The sequence below is a fragment of the Oncorhynchus gorbuscha genome, unplaced genomic scaffold (genome assembly GCF_021184085.1).
Source record: "Oncorhynchus gorbuscha isolate QuinsamMale2020 ecotype Even-year unplaced genomic scaffold, OgorEven_v1.0 Un_scaffold_1482, whole genome shotgun sequence".
Classification (NCBI taxonomy): domain Eukaryota; kingdom Metazoa; phylum Chordata; class Actinopteri; order Salmoniformes; family Salmonidae; genus Oncorhynchus; species Oncorhynchus gorbuscha.
In genome coordinates this window covers 99,785-119,928 of record NW_025746248.1, presented here as the reverse complement: position 1 = coordinate 119,928, position 20,144 = coordinate 99,785, and the positions used below count along the sequence as shown (strand labels likewise).

The 20,144-nt window shown below is 43.6% G+C and overlaps 29 non-coding genes across 29 annotated transcripts; all 29 read right to left on the bottom strand.

The window, feature by feature from the left end:
• Positions 1–373: 373 nt before the first annotated feature.
• On the bottom strand, positions 374–446 carry trnak-cuu. Its single transcript has one exon. It is a non-coding gene; the product is annotated as a tRNA-Lys (tRNA).
• Positions 447–870: 424 nt separating this feature from the next.
• trnak-cuu lies at positions 871–943 on the bottom strand. Its single transcript has one exon. It is a non-coding gene; the product is annotated as a tRNA-Lys (tRNA).
• A 425-nt stretch (positions 944–1,368) lies between these two features.
• On the bottom strand, positions 1,369–1,441 carry trnak-cuu. Its single transcript has one exon. It is a non-coding gene; the product is annotated as a tRNA-Lys (tRNA).
• Positions 1,442–1,865: 424 nt separating this feature from the next.
• Positions 1,866–1,938, bottom strand: trnak-cuu. The gene has a single exon. It is a non-coding gene; the product is annotated as a tRNA-Lys (tRNA).
• A 424-nt stretch (positions 1,939–2,362) lies between these two features.
• trnak-cuu lies at positions 2,363–2,435 on the bottom strand. The gene has a single exon. It is a non-coding gene; the product is annotated as a tRNA-Lys (tRNA).
• A 425-nt stretch (positions 2,436–2,860) lies between these two features.
• trnak-cuu lies at positions 2,861–2,933 on the bottom strand. The gene has a single exon. It is a non-coding gene; the product is annotated as a tRNA-Lys (tRNA).
• Positions 2,934–3,355: 422 nt separating this feature from the next.
• On the bottom strand, positions 3,356–3,428 carry trnak-cuu. The gene has a single exon. It is a non-coding gene; the product is annotated as a tRNA-Lys (tRNA).
• A 425-nt stretch (positions 3,429–3,853) lies between these two features.
• On the bottom strand, positions 3,854–3,926 carry trnak-cuu. The gene has a single exon. It is a non-coding gene; the product is annotated as a tRNA-Lys (tRNA).
• A 425-nt stretch (positions 3,927–4,351) lies between these two features.
• Positions 4,352–4,424, bottom strand: trnak-cuu. Its single transcript has one exon. It is a non-coding gene; the product is annotated as a tRNA-Lys (tRNA).
• Positions 4,425–4,850: 426 nt separating this feature from the next.
• Positions 4,851–4,923, bottom strand: trnak-cuu. The gene has a single exon. It is a non-coding gene; the product is annotated as a tRNA-Lys (tRNA).
• A 425-nt stretch (positions 4,924–5,348) lies between these two features.
• trnak-cuu lies at positions 5,349–5,421 on the bottom strand. The gene has a single exon. It is a non-coding gene; the product is annotated as a tRNA-Lys (tRNA).
• A 424-nt stretch (positions 5,422–5,845) lies between these two features.
• trnak-cuu lies at positions 5,846–5,918 on the bottom strand. The gene has a single exon. It is a non-coding gene; the product is annotated as a tRNA-Lys (tRNA).
• A 421-nt stretch (positions 5,919–6,339) lies between these two features.
• On the bottom strand, positions 6,340–6,412 carry trnak-cuu. The gene has a single exon. It is a non-coding gene; the product is annotated as a tRNA-Lys (tRNA).
• A 922-nt stretch (positions 6,413–7,334) lies between these two features.
• trnak-cuu lies at positions 7,335–7,407 on the bottom strand. Its single transcript has one exon. It is a non-coding gene; the product is annotated as a tRNA-Lys (tRNA).
• Positions 7,408–7,831: 424 nt separating this feature from the next.
• Positions 7,832–7,904, bottom strand: trnak-cuu. Its single transcript has one exon. It is a non-coding gene; the product is annotated as a tRNA-Lys (tRNA).
• Positions 7,905–8,329: 425 nt separating this feature from the next.
• On the bottom strand, positions 8,330–8,402 carry trnak-cuu. The gene has a single exon. It is a non-coding gene; the product is annotated as a tRNA-Lys (tRNA).
• A 425-nt stretch (positions 8,403–8,827) lies between these two features.
• trnak-cuu lies at positions 8,828–8,900 on the bottom strand. Its single transcript has one exon. It is a non-coding gene; the product is annotated as a tRNA-Lys (tRNA).
• A 424-nt stretch (positions 8,901–9,324) lies between these two features.
• trnak-cuu lies at positions 9,325–9,397 on the bottom strand. The gene has a single exon. It is a non-coding gene; the product is annotated as a tRNA-Lys (tRNA).
• A 425-nt stretch (positions 9,398–9,822) lies between these two features.
• Positions 9,823–9,895, bottom strand: trnak-cuu. The gene has a single exon. It is a non-coding gene; the product is annotated as a tRNA-Lys (tRNA).
• A 424-nt stretch (positions 9,896–10,319) lies between these two features.
• trnak-cuu lies at positions 10,320–10,392 on the bottom strand. Its single transcript has one exon. It is a non-coding gene; the product is annotated as a tRNA-Lys (tRNA).
• A 920-nt stretch (positions 10,393–11,312) lies between these two features.
• On the bottom strand, positions 11,313–11,385 carry trnak-cuu. The gene has a single exon. It is a non-coding gene; the product is annotated as a tRNA-Lys (tRNA).
• A 425-nt stretch (positions 11,386–11,810) lies between these two features.
• trnak-cuu lies at positions 11,811–11,883 on the bottom strand. Its single transcript has one exon. It is a non-coding gene; the product is annotated as a tRNA-Lys (tRNA).
• A 423-nt stretch (positions 11,884–12,306) lies between these two features.
• trnak-cuu lies at positions 12,307–12,379 on the bottom strand. The gene has a single exon. It is a non-coding gene; the product is annotated as a tRNA-Lys (tRNA).
• A 425-nt stretch (positions 12,380–12,804) lies between these two features.
• On the bottom strand, positions 12,805–12,877 carry trnak-cuu. The gene has a single exon. It is a non-coding gene; the product is annotated as a tRNA-Lys (tRNA).
• Positions 12,878–13,789: 912 nt separating this feature from the next.
• Positions 13,790–13,862, bottom strand: trnak-cuu. The gene has a single exon. It is a non-coding gene; the product is annotated as a tRNA-Lys (tRNA).
• A 925-nt stretch (positions 13,863–14,787) lies between these two features.
• trnak-cuu lies at positions 14,788–14,860 on the bottom strand. The gene has a single exon. It is a non-coding gene; the product is annotated as a tRNA-Lys (tRNA).
• A 915-nt stretch (positions 14,861–15,775) lies between these two features.
• trnak-cuu lies at positions 15,776–15,848 on the bottom strand. Its single transcript has one exon. It is a non-coding gene; the product is annotated as a tRNA-Lys (tRNA).
• A 1,419-nt stretch (positions 15,849–17,267) lies between these two features.
• Positions 17,268–17,340, bottom strand: trnak-cuu. The gene has a single exon. It is a non-coding gene; the product is annotated as a tRNA-Lys (tRNA).
• Positions 17,341–19,252: 1,912 nt separating this feature from the next.
• trnak-cuu lies at positions 19,253–19,325 on the bottom strand. The gene has a single exon. It is a non-coding gene; the product is annotated as a tRNA-Lys (tRNA).
• Between the last annotated feature and the right edge of the window lie 819 nt (positions 19,326–20,144).

The window sequence follows — 20,144 nt, the reverse complement described above, 5'->3', positions numbered from 1 at the left end:
CAAAATATGTGATCAGTGAGTGTTGTTGATGGATCCTGTGGTGCAATCTGTTAGCGTGTTGTACTTATACAGCAGTATACACTAATTCGATGCGAAGGTTATGAGTTCAAGCCCCACCAGGAGCAAGTATTCTTCTTGAAGCCTCTGCCTGTCTATTTCTATTCCGGAAAATGATAATTTATTCAATCCATTTAGGAGTACAATTCATCGGTAATAGGTATGTCATTGAGATGACAGGTCAGAGTGCAGGCAGAGATAGAATACAAATTCATAGCCTTCTGTATCACCAGCAATGCAGGGTGGCAAGCCTGCTCGAAATTCCAAGAGGATGGTTGTTTGCGAAGTGAGTTGGTGCTTCGGCAGAGAAAATAATCACCTAACGTGGGGCTCGAACCCACGACCCTGAGATTAAGAGTCTCATGCTCTACCGACTGAGCTAGCCAGGTAACTATTAGTGATTATGACTTGGTTCGAATATCGTACATCCCAGTTTCTGCAAAATATGGTGATCAGTGAGTGTTGTTGATGGATCCTGTGGTGCAATCTGTTAGCGTGTTGTACTTATACAGCAGTATACACTAATTCGATGCGAAGGTTATGAGTTCAAGCCCCACCAGGAGCAAGTATTCTTCTTGAAGCCTCTGCCTGTCTATTTCTATTCCGGAAAATGATAATTTATTCAATCCATTTAGGAGTACAATTCATCGGTAATAGGTATGTCATTGAGATGACAGGTCAGAGTGCAGGCAGAGATAGAATACAAATTCATAGCCTTCTGTATCACCAGCAATGCAGGGTGGCAAGCCTGCTCGAAATTCCAAGAGGATGGTTGTTTGCGAAGTGAGTTGGTGTTTTGGCAGAGAAAATAAACACCCAACGTGGGGCTCGAACCCACGACCCTGAGATTAAGAGTCTCATGCTCTACCGACTGAGCTAGCCAGGTACCTCAATAGTGAGTTTGACTTGGTTCGAATATCGTACATCCCAGTTTCTGCAAAATATGGTGATCAGTGAGTGTTGTTGATGGATCCTGTGGTGCAATCTGTTAGCGTGTTGTACTTATACAGCAGTATACACTAATTCGATGCGAAGGTTATGAGTTCAAGCCCCACCAGGAGCAAGTATTCTTCTTGAAGCCTCTGCCTGTCTATTTCTATTCCGGAAAATGATAATTTATTCAATCCATTTAGGAGTACAATTCATCGGTAATAGGGATGTCATTGAGATGACAGGTCAGAGTGCAGGCAGAGATAGAATACAAATTCATAGCCTTCTGTATCACCAGCAATGCAGGGTGGCAAGCCTGCTCGAAATTCCAAGAGGATGGTTGTTTGCGAAGTGAGTTGGTGCTTTGGCAGAGAAAATAATCACCTAACGTGGGGCTCGAACCCACGACCCTGAGATTAAGAGTCTCATGCTCTACCGACTGAGCTAGCCAGGTAACCATTAGTGATTATGACTTGGTTCGAATATCGTACATCCCAGTTTCTGCAAAATATGGTGATCAGTGAGTGTTGTTGATGGATCCTGTGGTGCAATCTGTTAGCGTGTTGTACTTATACAGCAGTATACACTAATTCGATGCGAAGGTTATGAGTTCAAGCCCCACCAGGAGCAAGTATTCTTCTTGAAGCCTCTGCCTGTCTATTTCTATTCCGGAAAATGATAATTTATTCAATCCATTTAGGAGTACAATTCATCGGTAATAGGTATGTCATTGAGATGACAGGTCAGAGTGCAGGCAGAGATAGAATACAAATTCATAGCCTTCTGTATCACCAGCAATGCAGGGTGGCAAGCCTGCTCGAAATTCCAAGAGGATGGTTGTTTGCGAAGTGAGTTGGTGTTTTGGCAGAGAAAATAATCACCTAACGTGGGGCTCGAACCCACGACCCTGAGATTAAGAGTCTCATGCTCTACCGACTGAGCTAGCCAGGTAACCAATAGTGATTATGACTTGGTTCGAATATCGTACATCCCAGTTTCTGCAAAATATGGTGATCAGTGAGTGTTGTTGATGGATCCTGTGGTGCAATCTGTTAGCGTGTTGTACTTATACAGCAGTATACACTAATTCGATGCGAAGGTTATGAGTTCAAGCCCCACCAGGAGCAAGTATTCTTCTTGAAGCCTCTGCCTGTCTATTTCTATTCCGGAAAATGATAATTTATTCAATCCATTTAGGAGTACAATTCATCGGTAATAGGTATGTCATTGAGATGACAGGTCAGAGTGCAGGCAGAGATAGAATACAAATTCATAGCCTTCTGTATCACCAGCAATGCAGGGTGGCAAGCCTGCTCGAAATTCCAAGAGGATGGTTGTTTGCGAAGTGAGTTGGTGCTTTGGCAGAGAAAATAATCACCTAACGTGGGGCTCGAACCCACGACCCTGAGATTAAGAGTCTCATGCTCTACCGACTGAGCTAGCCAGGTACCTCAATAGTGAGTTTGACTTGGTTCGAATATCGTACATCCCAGTTTCTGCAAAATATGGTGATCAGTGAGTGTTGTTGATGGATCCTGTGGTGCAATCTGTTAGCGTGTTGTACTTATACAGCAGTATACACTAATTCGATGCGAAGGTTATGAGTTCAAGCCCCACCAGGAGCAAGTATTCTTCTTGAAGCCTCTGCCTGTCTATTTCTATTCCGGAAAATGATAATTTATTCAATCCATTTAGGAGTACAATTCATCGGTAATAGGTATGTCATTGAGATGACAGGTCAGAGTGCAGGCAGAGATAGAATACAAATTCATAGCCTTCTGTATCACCAGCAATGCAGGGTGGCAAGCCTGCTCGAAATTCCAAGAGGATGGTTGTTTGCGAAGTGAGTTGGTGCTTTGGCAGAGAAAATAATCACCTAACGTGGGGCTCGAACCCACGACCCTGAGATTAAGAGTCTCATGCTCTACCGACTGAGCTAGCCAGGTAACCATTAGTGATTATGACTTGGTTCGAATATCGTACATCCCAGTTTCTGCAAAATATGGTGATCAGTGAGTGTGTTGATGGATCCTGTGGTGCAATCTGTTAGCGTGTTGTACTTATACAGCAGTATACACTAATTCGATGCGAAGGTTATGAGTTCAAGCCCCACCAGGAGCAAGTATTCTTCTTGAAGCCTCTGCCTGTCTATTTCTATTCCGGAAAATGATAATTTATTCAATCCATTTAGGAGTACAATTCATCGGTAATAGGATGTCATTGAGATGACAGGTCAGAGTGCAGGCAGAGATAGAATACAAATTCATAGCCTTCTGTATCACCAGCAATGCAGGGTGGCAAGCCTGCTCGAAATTCCAAGAGGATGGTTGTTTGCGAAGTGAGTTGGTGCTTTGGCAGAGAAAATAATCACCTAACGTGGGGCTCGAACCCACGACCCTGAGATTAAGAGTCTCATGCTCTACCGACTGAGCTAGCCAGGTAACTCAATAGTGATTTTGACTTGGTTCGAATATCGTACATCCCAGTTTCTGCAAAATATGGTGATCAGTGAGTGTTGTTGATGGATCCTGTGGTGCAATCTGTTAGCGTGTTGTACTTATACAGCAGTATACACTAATTCGATGCGAAGGTTATGAGTTCAAGCCCCACCAGGAGCAAGTATTCTTCTTGAAGCCTCTGCCTGTCTATTTCTATTCCGGAAAATGATAATTTATTCAATCCATTTAGGAGTACAATTCATCGGTAATAGGTATGTCATTGAGATGACAGGTCAGAGTGCAGGCAGAGATAGAATACAAATTCATAGCCTTCTGTATCACCAGCAATGCAGGGTGGCAAGCCTGCTCGAAATTCCAAGAGGATGGTTGTTTGCGAAGTGAGTTGGTACTTTGGCAGAGAAAATAATCACCTAACGTGGGGCTCGAACCCACGACCCTGAGATTAAGAGTCTCATGCTCTACCGACTGAGCTAGCCAGGTAACTCAATAGTGAGTTTGACTTGGTTCGAATATCGTACATCCCAGTTTCTGCAAAATATGGTGATCAGTGAGTGTTGTTGATGGATCCTGTGGTGCAATCTGTTAGCGTGTTGTACTTATACAGCAGTATACACTAATTCGATGCGAAGGTTATGAGTTCAAGCCCCACCAGGAGCAAGTATTCTTCTTGAAGCCTCTGCCTGTCTATTTCTATTCCGGAAAATGATAATTTATTCAATCCATTTAGGAGTACAATTCATCGGTAATAGGGATGTCATTGAGATGACAGGTCAGAGTGCAGGCAGAGATAGAATACAAATTCATAGCCTTCTGTATCACCAGCAATGCAGGGTGGCAAGCCTGCTCGAAATTCCAAGAGGATGGTTGTTTGCGAAGTGAGTTGGTGCTTTGGCAGAGAAAATAATCACCTAACGTGGGGCTCGAACCCACGACCCTGAGATTAAGAGTCTCATGCTCTACCGACTGAGCTAGCCAGGTAACCTCAATAGTGATTTTGACTTGGTTCGAATATCGTACATCCCAGTTTCTGCAAAATATGGTGATCAGTGAGTGTTGTTCATGTATCCTGTGGTGCAATCTGTTAGCGTGTTGTACTTATACAGCAGTATACACTAATTCGATGCGAAGGTTATGAGTTCAAGCCCCACCAGGAGCAAGTATTCTTCTTGAAGCCTCTGCCTGTCTATTTCTATTCCGGAAAATGATAATTTATTCAATCCATTTAGGAGTACAATTCATCGGTAATAGGTATGTCATTGAGATGACAGGTCAGAGTGCAGGCAGAGATAGAATACAAATTCATAGCCTTCTGTATCACCAGCAATGCAGGGTGGCAAGCCTGCTCGAAATTCCAAGAGGATGGTTGTTTGCGAAGTGAGTTGGTGCTTTGGCAGAGAAAATAATCACCTAACGTGGGGCTCGAACCCACGACCCTGAGATTAAGAGTCTCATGCTCTACCGACTGAGCTAGCCAGGTACCTCAATAGTGAGTTTGACTTGGTTCGAATATCGTACATCCCAGTTTCTGCAAAATATGGTGATCAGTGAGTGTTGTTGATGGATCCTGTGGTGCAATCTGTTAGCGTGTTGTACTTATACAGCAGTATACACTAATTCGATGCGAAGGTTATGAGTTCAAGCCCCACCAGGAGCAAGTATTCTTCTTGAAGCCTCTGCCTGTCTATTTCTATTCCGGAAAATGATAATTTATTCAATCCATTTAGGAGTACAATTCATCGGTAATAGGTATGTCATTGAGATGACAGGTCAGAGTGCAGGCAGAGATAGAATACAAATTCATAGCCTTCTGTATCACCAGCAATGCAGGGTGGCAAGCCTGCTCGAAATTCCAAGAGGATGGTTGTTTGCGAAGTGAGTTGGTGCTTTGGCAGAGAAAATAAACACCCAACGTGGGGCTCGAACCCACGACCCTGAGATTAAGAGTCTCATGCTCTACCGACTGAGCTAGCCAGGTAACCAATAGTGATTTTGACTTGGTTCGAATATCGTACATCCCAGTTTCTGCAAAATATGGTGATCAGTGAGTGTTGTTGATGGATCCTGTGGTGCAATCTGTTAGCGTGTTGTACTTATACAGCAGTATACACTAATTCGATGCGAAGGTTATGAGTTCAAGCCCCACCAGGAGCAAGTATTCTTCTTGAAGCCTCTGCCTGTCTATTTCTATTCCGGAAAATGATAATTTATTCAATCCATTTAGGAGTACAATTCATCGGTAATAGGGATGTCATTGAGATGACAGGTCAGAGTGCAGGCAGAGATAGAATACAAATTCATAGCCTTCTGTATCACCAGCAATGCAGGGTGGCAAGCCTGCTCGAAATTCCAAGAGGATGGTTGTTTGCGAAGTGAGTTGGTGCTTTGGCAGAGAAAATAATCACCTAACGTGGGGCTCGAACCCACGACCCTGAGATTAAGAGTCTCATGCTCTACCGACTGAGCTAGCCAGGTAACAATAGTGATTTGACTTGGTTCGAATATCGTACATCCCAGTTTCTGCAAAATATGGTGATCAGTGAGTGTTGTTGATGGATCTGTGGTGCAATCTGTTAGCGTGTTGTACTTATACAGCAGTATACACTAATTCGATGCGAAGGTTATGAGTTCAAGCCCCACCAGGAGCAAGTATTCTTCTTGAAGCCTCTGCCTGTCTATTTCTATTCCGGAAAATGATAATTTATTCAATCCATTTAGGAGTACAATTCATCGGTAATAGGTATGTCATTGAGATGACAGGTCAGAGTGCAGGCAGAGATAGAATACAAATTCATAGCCTTCTGTATCACCAGCAATGCAGGGTGGCAAGCCTGCTCGAAATTCCAAGAGGATGGTTGTTTGCGAAGTGAGTTGGTGTTTTGGCAGAGAAAATAATCACCTAACGTGGGGCTCGAACCCACGACCCTGAGATTAAGAGTCTCATGCTCTACCGACTGAGCTAGCCAGGTACCTCAATAGTGAGTTTGACTTGGTTCGAATATCGTACATCCCAGTTTCTGCAAAATATGGTGATCAGTGAGTGTTGTTGATGGATCCTGTGGTGCAATCTGTTAGCGTGTTGTACTTATACAGCAGTATACACTAATTCGATGCGAAGGTTATGAGTTCAAGCCCCACCAGGAGCAAGTATTCTTCTTGAAGCCTCTGCCTGTCTATTTCTATTCCGGAAAATGATAATTTATTCAATCCATTTAGGAGTACAATTCATCGGTAATAGGGATGTCATTGAGATGACAGGTCAGAGTGCAGGCAGAGATAGAATACAAATTCATAGCCTTCTGTATCACCAGCAATGCAGGGTGGCAAGCCTGCTCGAAATTCCAAGAGGATGGTTGTTTGCGAAGTGAGTTGGTGCTTCGGCAGAGAAAATAATCATCCAACGTGGGGCTCGAACCCACGACCCTGAGATTAAGAGTCTCATGCTCTACCGACTGAGCTAGCCAGGTAACCATTAGTGATTTTGACTTGGTTCGAATATCGTACATCCCAGTTTCTGCAAAATATGGTGATCAGTGAGTGTTGTTGATGGATCCTGTGGTGCAATCTGTTAGCGTGTTGTACTTATACAGCAGTATACACTAATTCGATGCGAAGGTTATGAGTTCAAGCCCCACCAGGAGCAAGTATTCTTCTTGAAGCCTCTGCCTGTCTATTTCTATTCCGGAAAATGATAATTTATTCAATCCATTTAGGAGTACAATTCATCGGTAATAGGTATGTCATTGAGATGACAGGTCAGAGTGCAGGCAGAGATAGAATACAAATTCATAGCCTTCTGTATCACCAGCAATGCAGGGTGGCAAGCCTGCTCGAAATTCCAAGAGGATGGTTGTTTGCGAAGTGAGTTGGTGCTTTGGCAGAGAAAATAATCACCTAACGTGGGGCTCGAACCCACGACCCTGAGATTAAGAGTCTCATGCTCTACCGACTGAGCTAGCCAGGTAACTCAATAGTGATTTGACTTGGTTCGAATATCGTACATCCCAGTTTCTGCAAAATATGGTGATCAGTGAGTGTTGTTGATGGATCCTGTGGTGCAATCTGTTAGCGTGTTGTACTTATACAGCAGTATACACTAATTCGATGCGAAGGTTATGAGTTCAAGCCCCACCAGGAGCAAGTATTCTTCTTGAAGCCTCTGCCTGTCTATTTCTATTCCGGAAAATGATAATTTATTCAATCCATTTAGGAGTACAATTCATCGGTAATAGGTATGTCATTGAGATGACAGGTCAGAGTGCAGGCAGAGATAGAATACAAATTCATAGCCTTCTGTATCACCAGCAATGCAGGGTGGCAAGCCTGCTCGAAATTCCAAGAGGATGGTTGTTTGCGAAGTGAGTTGGTGCTTTGGCAGAGAAAATAAACACCTAACGTGGGGCTCGAACCCACGACCCTGAGATTAAGAGTCTCATGCTCTACCGACTGAGCTAGCCAGGTACCTCAATAGTGAGTTTGACTTGGTTCGAATATCGTACATCCCAGTTTCTGCAAAATATGGTGATCAGTGAGTGTTGTTGATGGATCCTGTGGTGCAATCTGTTAGCGTGTTGTACTTATACAGCAGTATACACTAATTCGATGCGAAGGTTATGAGTTCAAGCCCCACCAGGAGCAAGTATTCTTCTTGAAGCCTCTGCCTGTCTATTTCTATTCCGGAAAATGATAATTTATTCAATCCATTTAGGAGTACAATTCATCGGTAATAGGTATGTCATTGAGATGACAGGTCAGAGTGCAGGCAGAGATAGAATACAAATTCATAGCCTTCTGTATCACCAGCAATGCAGGGTGGCAAGCCTGCTCGAAATTCCAAGAGGATGGTTGTTTGCGAAGTGAGTTGGTGTTTTGGCAGAGAAAATAATCACCCAACGTGGGGCTCGAACCCACGACCCTGAGATTAAGAGTCTCATGCTCTACCGACTGAGCTAGCCAGGTAACCAATAGTGATTTGACTTGGTTCGAATATCGTACATCCCAGTTTCTGCAAAATATGGTGATCAGTGAGTGTTGTTGATGGATCCTGTGGTGCAATCTCTGTTAGCGTGTTGTACTTATACAGCAGTATACACTAATTCGATGCGAAGGTTATGAGTTCAAGCCCCACCAGGAGCAAGTATTCTTCTTGAAGCCTCTGCCTGTCTATTTCTATTCCGGAAAATGATAATTTATTCAATCCATTTAGGAGTACAATTCATCGGTAATAGGGATGTCATTGAGATGACAGGTCAGAGTGCAGGCAGAGATAGAATACAAATTCATAGCCTTCTGTATCACCAGCAATGCAGGGTGGCAAGCCTGCTCGAAATTCCAAGAGGATGGTTGTTTGCGAAGTGAGTTGGTGCTTTGGCAGAGAAAATAATCACCTAACGTGGGGCTCGAACCCACGACCCTGAGATTAAGAGTCTCATGCTCTACCGACTGAGCTAGCCAGGTAACTCAATAGTGATTTGACTTGGTTCGAATATCGTACATCCCAGTTTCTGCAAAATATGGTGATCAGTGAGTGTTGTTGATGGATCCTGTGGTGCAATCTGTTAGCGTGTTGTACTTATACAGCAGTATACACTAATTCGATGCGAAGGTTATGAGTTCAAGCCCCACCAGGAGCAAGTATTCTTCTTGAAGCCTCTGCCTGTCTATTTCTATTCCGGAAAATGATAATTTATTCAATCCATTTAGGAGTACAATTCATCGGTAATAGGTATGTCATTGAGATGACAGGTCAGAGTGCAGGCAGAGATAGAATACAAATTCATAGCCTTCTGTATCACCAGCAATGCAGGGTGGCAAGCCTGCTCGAAATTCCAAGAGGATGGTTGTTTGCGAAGTGAGTTGGTGTTTTGGCAGAGAAAATAATCACCTAACGTGGGGCTCGAACCCACGACCCTGAGATTAAGAGTCTCATGCTCTACCGACTGAGCTAGCCAGGTACCTCAATAGTGAGTTTGACTTGGTTCGAATATCGTACATCCCAGTTTCTGCAAAATATGGTGATCAGTGAGTGTTGTTGATGGATCCTGTGGTGCAATCTGTTAGCGTGTTGTACTTATACAGCAGTATACACTAATTCGATGCGAAGGTTATGAGTTCAAGCCCCACCAGGAGCAAGTATTCTTCTTGAAGCCTCTGCCTGTCTATTTCTATTCCGGAAAATGATAATTTATTCAATCCATTTAGGAGTACAATTCATCGGTAATAGGTATGTCATTGAGATGACAGGTCAGAGTGCAGGCAGAGATAGAATACAAATTCATAGCCTTCTGTATCACCAGCAATGCAGGGTGGCAAGCCTGCTCGAAATTCCAAGAGGATGGTTGTTTGCGAAGTGAGTTGGTGCTTTGGCAGAGAAAATAATCACCTAACGTGGGGCTCGAACCCACGACCCTGAGATTAAGAGTCTCATGCTCTACCGACTGAGCTAGCCAGGTAACCATTAGTGATTATGACTTGGTTCGAATATCGTACATCCCAGTTTCTGCAAAATATGGTGATCAGTGAGTGTTGTTGATGGATCCTGTGGTGCAATCTGTTAGCGTGTTGTACTTATACAGCAGTATACACTAATTCGATGCGAAGGTTATGAGTTCAAGCCCCACCAGGAGCAAGTATTCTTCTTGAAGCCTCTGCCTGTCTATTTCTATTCCGGAAAATGATAATTTATTCAATCCATTTAGGAGTACAATTCATCGGTAATAGGTATGTCATTGAGATGACAGGTGAGAGTGCAGGTAGAGATAGAATACAAATTCATAGCCTTCTGGATCACCAGCTGTGCAGGGTGGCAAGCCTGCTCGAAATTCCAAGCAGATGGTTGTTTGCGAAGTGAGTTGGTGCTTCGGCAGAGAAAATAATCACCTAACGTGGGGCTCGAACCCACGACCCTGAGATTAAGAGTCTCATGCTCTACCGACTGAGCTAGCCAGGTAACTATTAGTGATTATGACTTGGTTCGAATATCGTACATCCCAGTTTCTGCAAAATATGGTGATCAGTGAGTGTTGTTGATGGATCCTGTGGTGCAATCTGTTAGCGTGTTGTACTTATACAGCAGTATACACTAATTCGATGCGAAGGTTATGAGTTCAAGCCCCACCAGGAGCAAGTATTCTTCTTGAAGCCTCTGCCTGTCTATTTCTATTCCGGAAAATGATAATTTATTCAATCCATTTAGGAGTACAATTCATCGGTAATAGGTATGTCATTGAGATGACAGGTCAGAGTGCAGGCAGAGATAGAATACAAATTCATAGCCTTCTGTATCACCAGCAATGCAGGGTGGCAAGCCTGCTCGAAATTCCAAGAGGATGGTTGTTTGCGAAGTGAGTTGGTGTTTTGGCAGAGAAAATAATCACCAACGTGGGGCTCGAACCCACGACCCTGAGATTAAGAGTCTCATGCTCTACCGACTGAGCTAGCCAGGTACCTCAATAGTGAGTTTGACTTGGTTCGAATATCGTACATCCCAGTTTCTGCAAAATATGGTGATCAGTGAGTGTTGTTGATGGATCCTGTGGTGCAATCTGTTAGCGTGTTGTACTTATACAGCAGTATACAGCAATTAGAGGACAAGGTTATGAGTTCAAGCCCCACCAGGAGCAAGTATTCTTCTTGAAGCCTCTGCCTGTCTATTTCTATTCCGGAAAATGATAATTTATTCAATCCATTTAGGAGTACAATTCATCGGTAATAGGTATGTCATTGAGATGACAGGTCAGAGTGCAGGCAGAGATAGAATACAAATTCATAGCCTTCTGTATCACCAGCAATGCAGGGTGGCAAGCCTGCTCGAAATTCCAAGAGGATGGTTGTTTGCGAAGTGAGTTGGTGCTTGGCAGAGAAAATAATCACCTAACGTGGGGCTCGAACCCACGACCCTGAGATTAAGAGTCTCATGCTCTACCGACTGAGCTAGCCAGGTACCTCAATAGTGAGTTTGACTTGGTTCGAATATCGTACATCCCAGTTTCTGCAAAATATGGTGATCAGTGAGTGTTGTTGATGGATCCTGTGGTGCAATCTGTTAGCGTGTTGTACTTATACAGCAGTATACACTAATTCGATGCGAAGGTTATGAGTTCAAGCCCCACCAGGAGCAAGTATTCTTCTTGAAGCCTCTGCCTGTCTATTTCTATTCCGGAAAATGATAATTTATTCAATCCATTTAGGAGTACAATTCATCGGTAATAGGTATGTCATTGAGATGACAGGTCAGAGTGCAGGCAGAGATAGAATACAAATTCATAGCCTTCTGTATCACCAGCAATGCAGGGTGGCAAGCCTGCTCGAAATTCCAAGAGGATGGTTGTTTGCGAAGTGAGTTGGTGTTTTGGCAGAGAAAATAATCACCCAACGTGGGGCTCGAACCCACGACCCTGAGATTAAGAGTCTCATGCTCTACCGACTGAGCTAGCCAGGTAACCATAGTGATTTTGACTTGGTTCGAATATCGTACATCCCAGTTTCTGCAAAATATGGTGATCAGTGAGTGTTGTTGATGGATCCTGTGGTGCAATCTGTTAGCGTGTTGTACTTATACAGCAGTATACACTAATTCGATGCGAAGGTTATGAGTTCAAGCCCCACCAGGAGCAAGTATTCTTCTTGAAGCCTCTGCCTGTCTATTTCTATTCCGGAAAATGATAATTTATTCAATCCATTTAGGAGTACAATTCATCGGTAATAGGTATGTCATTGAGATGACAGGTCAGAGTGCAGGCAGAGATAGAATACAAATTCATAGCCTTCTGTATCACCAGCAATGCAGGGTGGCAAGCCTGCTCGAAATTCCAAGAGGATGGTTGTTTGCGAAGTGAGTTGGTGCTTTGGCAGAGAAAATAATCACCTAACGTGGGGCTCGAACCCACGACCCTGAGATTAAGAGTCTCATGCTCTACCGACTGAGCTAGCCAGGTACCTCAATAGTGAGTTTGACTTGGTTCGAATATCGTACATCCCAGTTTCTGCAAAATATGGTGATCAGTGAGTGTTGTTGATGGATCCTGTGGTGCAATCTGTTAGCGTGTTGTACTTATACAGCAGTATACACTAATTCGATGCGAAGGTTATGAGTTCAAGCCCCACCAGGAGCAAGTATTCTTCTTGAAGCCTCTGCCTGTCTATTTCTATTCCGGAAAATGATAATTTATTCAATCCATTTAGGAGTACAATTCATCGGTAATAGGTATGTCATTGAGATGACAGGTCAGAGTGCAGGCAGAGATAGAATACAAATTCATAGCCTTCTGTATCACCAGCAATGCAGGGTGGCAAGCCTGCTCGAAATTCCAAGAGGATGGTTGTTTGCGAAGTGAGTTGGTGTTTTGGCAGAGAAAATAATCACCCAACGTGGGGCTCGAACCCACGACCCTGAGATTAAGAGTCTCATGCTCTACCGACTGAGCTAGCCAGGTAACCAATAGTGATTTGACTTGGTTCGAATATCGTACATCCCAGTTTCTGCAAAATATGGTGATCAGTGAGTGTTGTTGATGGATCCTGTGGTGCAATCTGTTAGCGTGTTGTACTTATACAGCAGTATACACTAATTCGATGCGAAGGTTATGAGTTCAAGCCCCACCAGGAGCAAGTATTCTTCTTGAAGCCTCTGCCTGTCTATTTCTATTCCGGAAAATGATAATTTATTCAATCCATTTAGGAGTACAATTCATCGGTAATAGGTATGTCATTGAGATGACAGGTGAGAGTGCAGGTAGAGATAGAATACAAATTCATAGCCTTCTGTATCACCAGCAAAGCAGGGTGGCAAGCCTGCTCGAAATTCCAAGAGGATGGTTGTTTGCGAAGTGAGTTGGTGCTTTGGCAGAGAAAATAATCACCTAACGTGGGGCTCGAACCCACGATTAAGAGTCTCATGCTCTACCGACTGAGCTAGCCAGGTACCTCAATAGTGAGTTTGACTTGGTTCGAATATCGTACATCCCAGTTTCTGCAAAATATGGTGATCAGTGAGTGTTGTTGATGGATCCTGTGGTGCAATCTGTTAGCGTGTTGTACTTATACAGCAGTATACACTAATTCGATGCGAAGGTTATGAGTTCAAGCCCCACCAGGAGCAAGTATTCTTCTTGAAGCCTCTGCCTGTCTATTTCTATTCCGGAAAATGATAATTTATTCAATCCATTTAGGAGTACAATTCATCGGTAATAGGTATGTCATTGAGATGACAGGTCAGAGTGCAGGCAGAGATAGAATACAAATTCATAGCGTTCTGTATCACCAGCAATGCAGGGTGGCAAGCCTGCTCGAAATTCCAAGAGGATGGTTGTTTGCGAAGTGAGTTGGTGTTTTGGCAGAGAAAATAACACCCAACGTGGGGCTCGAACCCACGACCCTGAGATTAAGAGTCTCATGCTCTACCGACTGAGCTAGCCAGGTAACCAGTAGTGATTTGACTTGGTTCGAATATCGTACATCCCAGTTTCTGCAAAATATGGTGATCAGTGAGTGTTGTTGATGGATCCTGTGGTGCAATCTGTTAGCGTGTTGTACTTATACAGCAGTATACACTAATTCGATGCGAAGGTTATGAGTTCAAGCCCCACCAGGAGCAAGTATTCTTCTTGAAGCCTCTGCCTGTCTATTTCTATTCCGGAAAATGATAATTTATTCAATCCATTTAGGAGTACAATTCATCGGTAATAGGGATGTCATTGAGATGACAGGTCAGAGTGCAGGCAGAGATAGAATACAAATTCATAGCCTTCTGTATCACCAGCAATGCAGGGTGGCAAGCCTGCTCGAAATTCCAAGAGGATGGTTGTTTGCGAAGTGAGTTGGTGCTTTGGCAGAGAAAATAAACACCCAACGTGGGGCTCGAACCCAAGACCCTGAGATTAAGAGTCTCATGCTCTACCGACTGAGCTAGCCAGGTAACCATTAGTGATTTTGACTTGGTTCGAATATCGTACATCCCAGTTTCTGCAAAATATGGTGATCAGTGAGTGTTGTTGATGGATCCTGTGGTGCAATCTGTTAGCGTGTTGTACTTATACAGCAGTATACACTACACTAATTCGATGCGAAGGTTATGAGTTCAAGCCCCACCAGGAGCAAGTATTCTTCTTGAAGCCTCTGCCTGTCTATTTCTATTCCGGAAAATGATAATTTATTCAATCCATTTAGGAGTACAATTCATCGGTAATAGGTATGTCATTGAGATGACAGGTCAGAGTGCAGGCAGAGATAGAATACAAATTCATAGCCTTCTGTATCACCAGCAATGCAGGGTGGCAAGCCTGCTCGAAATTCCAAGAGGATGGTTGTTTGCGAAGTGAGTTGGTGTTTTGGCAGAGAAAATAAACACCCAACGTGGGGCTCGAACCCACGACCCTGAGATTAAGAGTCTCATGCTCTACCGACTGAGCTAGCCAGGTACCTCAATAGTGAGTTTGACTTGGTTCGAATATCGTACATCCCAGTTTCTGCAAAATATGGTGATCAGTGAGTGTTGTTGATGGATCCTGTGGTGCAATCTGTTAGCGTGTTGTACTTATACAGCAGTATACAGCAATTAGAGGACAAGGTTATGAGTTCAAGCCCCACCAGGAGCAAGTATTCTTCTTGAAGCCTCTGCCTGTCTATTTCTATTCCGGAAAATGATAATTTATTCAATCCATTTAGGAGTACAATTCATCGGTAATAGGTATGTCATTGAGATGACAGGTGAGAGTGCAGGTAGAGATAGAATACAAATTCATAGCCTTCTGTATCACCAGCAAAGCAGGGTGGCAAGCCTGCTCGAAATTCCAAGAGGATGGTTGTTTGCGAAGTGAGTTGGTGCTTTGGCAGAGAAAATAATCACCTAACGTGGGGCTCGAACCCACGATTAAGAGTCTCATGCTCTACCGACTGAGCTAGCCAGGTACCTCAATAGTGAGTTTGACTTGGTTCGAATATCGTACATCCCAGTTTCTGCAAAATATGGTGATCAGTGAGTGTTGTTGATGGATCCTGTGGTGCAATCTGTTAGCGTGTTGTACTTATACAGCAGTATACACTAATTCGATGCGAAGGTTATGAGTTCAAGCCCCACCAGGAGCAAGTATTCTTCTTGAAGCCTCTGCCTGTCTATTTCTATTCCGGAAAATGATAATTTATTCAATCCATTTAGGAGTACAATTCATCGGTAATAGGGATGTCATTGAGATGACAGGTCAGAGTGCAGGCAGAGATAGAATACAAATTCATAGCCTTCTGTATCACCAGCAATGCAGGGTGGCAAGCCTGCTCGAAATTCCAAGAGGATGGTTGTTTGCGAAGTGAGTTGGTGCTTTGGCAGAGAAAATAAACACCCAACGTGGGGCTCGAACCCACGACCCTGAGATTAAGAGTCTCATGCTCTACCGACTGAGCTAGCCAGGTAACCATTAGTGATTTTGACTTGGTTCGAATATCGTACATCCCAGTTTCTGCAAAATATGGTGATCAGTGAGTGTTGTTGATGGATCCTGTGGTGCAATCTGTTAGCGTGTTGTACTTATACAGCAGTATACACTAATTCGATGCGAAGGTTATGAGTTCAAGCCCCACCAGGAGCAAGTATTCTTCTTGAAGCCTCTGCCTGTCTATTTCTATTCCGGAAAATGATAATTTATTCAATCCATTTAGGAGTACAATTCATCGGTAATAGGTATGTCATTGAGATGACAGGTCAGAGTGCAGGCAGAGATAGAATACAAATTCATAGCCTTCTGTATCACCAGCAATGCAGGGTGGCAAGCCTGCTCGAAATTCCAAGAGGATGGTTGTTTGCGAAGTGAGTTGGTGTTTTGGCAGAGAAAATAATCACCCAACGTGGGGCTCGAACCCACGACCCTGAGATTAAGAGTCTCATGCTCTACCGACTGAGCTAGCCAGGTAACCAATAGTGATTTTGACTTGGTTCGAATATCGTACATCCCAGTTTCTGCAAAATATGGTGATCAGTGAGTGTTGTTGATGGATCCTGTGGTGCAATCTGTTAGCGTGTTGTACTTATACAGCAGTATACACTAATTCGATGCGAAGGTTATGAGTTCAAGCCCCACCAGGAGCAAGTATTCTTCTTGAAGCCTCTGCCTGTCTATTTCTATTCCGGAAAATGATAATTTATTCAATCCATTTAGGAGTACAATTCATCGGTAATAGGGATGTCATTGAGATGACAGGTCAGAGTGCAGGCAGAGATAGAATACAAATTCATAGCCTTCTGTATCACCAGCAATGCAGGGTGGCAAGCCTGCTCGAAATTCCAAGAGGATGGTTGTTTGCGAAGTGAGTTGGTGCTTTGGCAGAGAAAATAATCACCCAACGTGGGGCTCGAACCCACGACCCTGAGATTAAGAGTCTCATGCTCTACCGACTGAGCTAGCCAGGTAACTCAATAGTGATTTTGACTTGGTTCGAATATCGTACATCCCAGTTTCTGCAAAATATGGTGATCAGTGAGTGTTGTTGATGGATCCTGTGGTGCAATCTGTTAGCGTGTTGTACTTATACAGCAGTATACACTAATTCGATGCGAAGGTTATGAGTTCAAGCCCCACCAGGAGCAAGTATTCTTCTTGAAGCCTCTGCCTGTCTATTTCTATTCCGGAAAATGATAATTTATTCAATCCATTTAGGAGTACAATTCATCGGTAATAGGTATGTCATTGAGATGACAGGTCAGAGTGCAGGCAGAGATAGAATACAAATTCATAGCCTTCTGTATCACCAGCAATGCAGGGTGGCAAGCCTGCTCGAAATTCCAAGAGGATGGTTGTTTGCGAAGTGAGTTGGTGCTTTGGCAGAGAAAATAATCACCTAACGTGGGGCTCGAACCCACGACCCTGAGATTAAGAGTCTCATGCTCTACCGACTGAGCTAGCCAGGTACCTCAATAGTGAGTTTGACTTGGTTCGAATATCGTACATCCCAGTTTCTGCAAAATATGGTGATCAGTGAGTGTTGTTGATGGATCCTGTGGTGCAATCTGTTAGCGTGTTGTACTTATACAGCAGTATACACTAATTCGATGCGAAGGTTATGAGTTCAAGCCCCACCAGGAGCAAGTATTCTTCTTGAAGCCTCTGCCTGTCTATTTCTATTCCGGAAAATGATAATTTATTCAATCCATTTAGGAGTACAATTCATCGGTAATAGGGATGTCATTGAGATGACAGGTCAGAGTGCAGGCAGAGATAGAATACAAATTCATAGCCTTCTGTATCACCAGCAATGCAGGGTGGCAAGCCTGCTCGAAATTCCAAGAGGATGGTTGTTTGCGAAGTGAGTTGGTGCTTTGGCAGAGAAAATAATCACCTAACGTGGGGCTCGAACCCAAGACCCTGAGATTAAGAGTCTCATGCTCTACCGACTGAGCTAGCCAGGTAACCATAGTGATTTTGACTTGGTTCGAATATCGTACATCCCAGTTTCTGCAAAATATGGTGATCAGTGAGTGTTGTTGATGGATCCTGTGGTGCAATCTGTTAGCGTGTTGTACTTATACAGCAGTATACACTAATTCGATGCAAGGTTATGAGTTCAAGCCCCACCAGGAGCAAGTATTCTTCTTGAAGCCTCTGCCTGTCTATTTCTATTCCGGAAAATGATAATTTATTCAATCCATTTAGGAGTACAATTCATCGGTAATAGGTATGTCATTGAGATGACAGGTCAGAGTGCAGGCAGAGATAGAATACAAATTCATAGCCTTCTGTATCACCAGCAATGCAGGGTGGCAAGCCTGCTCGAAATTCCAAGAGGATGGTTGTTTGCGAAGTGAGTTGGTGCTTTGGCAGAGAAAATAAACACCCAACGTGGGGCTCGAACCCACGACCCTGAGATTAAGAGTCTCATGCTCTACCGACTGAGCTAGCCAGGTAACCAATAGTGAGTTTGACTTGGTTCGAATATCGTACATCCCAGTTTCTGCAAAATATGGTGATCAGTGAGTGTTGTTGATGGATCCTGTGGTGCAATCTGTTAGCGTGTTGTACTTATACAGCAGTATACACTAATTCGATGCGAAGGTTATGAGTTCAAGCCCCACCAGGAGCAAGTATTCTTCTTGAAGCCTCTGCCTGTCTATTTCTATTCCGGAAAATGATAATTTATTCAATCCATTTAGGAGTACAATTCATCGGTAATAGGTATGTCATTGAGATGACAGGTCAGAGTGCAGGCAGAGATAGAATACAAATTCATAGCCTTCTGTATCACCAGCAATGCAGGGTGGCAAGCCTGCTCGAAATTCCAAGAGGATGGTTGTTTGCGAAGTGAGTTGGTGCTTTGGCAGAGAAAATAATCACCCAACGTGGGGCTCGAACCCACGACCCTGAGATTAAGAGTCTCATGCTCTACCGACTGAGCTAGCCAGGTAACCATAGTGATTTTGACTTGGTTCGAATATCGTACATCCCAGTTTCTGCAAAATATGGTGATCAGTGAGTGTTGTTGATGGATCCTGTGGTGCAATCTGTTAGCGTGTTGTACTTATACAGCAGTATACACTAATTCGATGCGAAGGTTATGAGTTCAAGCCCCACCAGGAGCAAGTATTCTTCTTGAAGCCTCTGCCTGTCTATTTCTATTCCGGAAAATGATAATTTATTCAATCCATTTAGGAGTACAATTCATCGGTAATAGGTATGTCATTGAGATGACAGGTCAGAGTGCAGGCAGAGATAGAATACAAATTCATAGCCTTCTGTATCACCAGCAATGCAGGGTGGCAAGCCTGCTCGAAATTCCAAGAGGATGGTTGTTTGCGAAGTGAGTTGGTGCTTGGCAGAGAAAATAATCACCTAACGTGGGGCTCGAACCCACGACCCTGAGATTAAGAGTCTCATGCTCTACCGACTGAGCTAGCCAGGTACCTCAATAGTGAGTTTGACTTGGTTCGAATATCGTACATCCCAGTTTCTGCAAAATATGGTGATCAGTGAGTGTTGTTGATGGATCCTGTGGTGCAATCTGTTAGCGTGTTGTACTTATACAGCAGTATACACTAATTCGATGCGAAGGTTATGAGTTCAAGCCCCACCAGGAGCAAGTATTCTTCTTGAAGCCTCTGCCTGTCTATTTCTATTCCGGAAAATGATAATTTATTCAATCCATTTAGGAGTACAATTCATCGGTAATAGGTATGTCATTGAGATGACAGGTCAGAGTGCAGGCAGAGATAGAATACAAATTCATAGCCTTCTGTATCACCAGCAATGCAGGGTGGCAAGCCTGCTCGAAATTCCAAGAGGATGGTTGTTTGCGAAGTGAGTTGGTGCTTTGGCAGAGAAAATAATCACCCAACGTGGGGCTCGAACCCACGACCCTGAGATTAAGAGTCTCATGCTCTACCGACTGAGCTAGCCAGGTAACCAGTAGTGATTTTGACTTGGTTCGAATATCGTACATCCCAGTTTCTGCAAAATATGGTGATCAGTGAGTGTTGTTGATGGATCCTGTGGTGCAATCTGTTAGCGTGTTGTACTTATACAGCAGTATACACTAATTCGATGCGAAGGTTATGAGTTCAAGCCCCACCAGGAGCAAGTATTCTTCTTGAAGCCTCTGCCTGTCTATTTCTATTCCGGAAAATGATAATTTATTCAATCCATTTAGGAGTACAATTCATCGGTAATAGGGATGTCATTGAGATGACAGGTCAGAGTGCAGGCAGAGATAGAATACAAATTC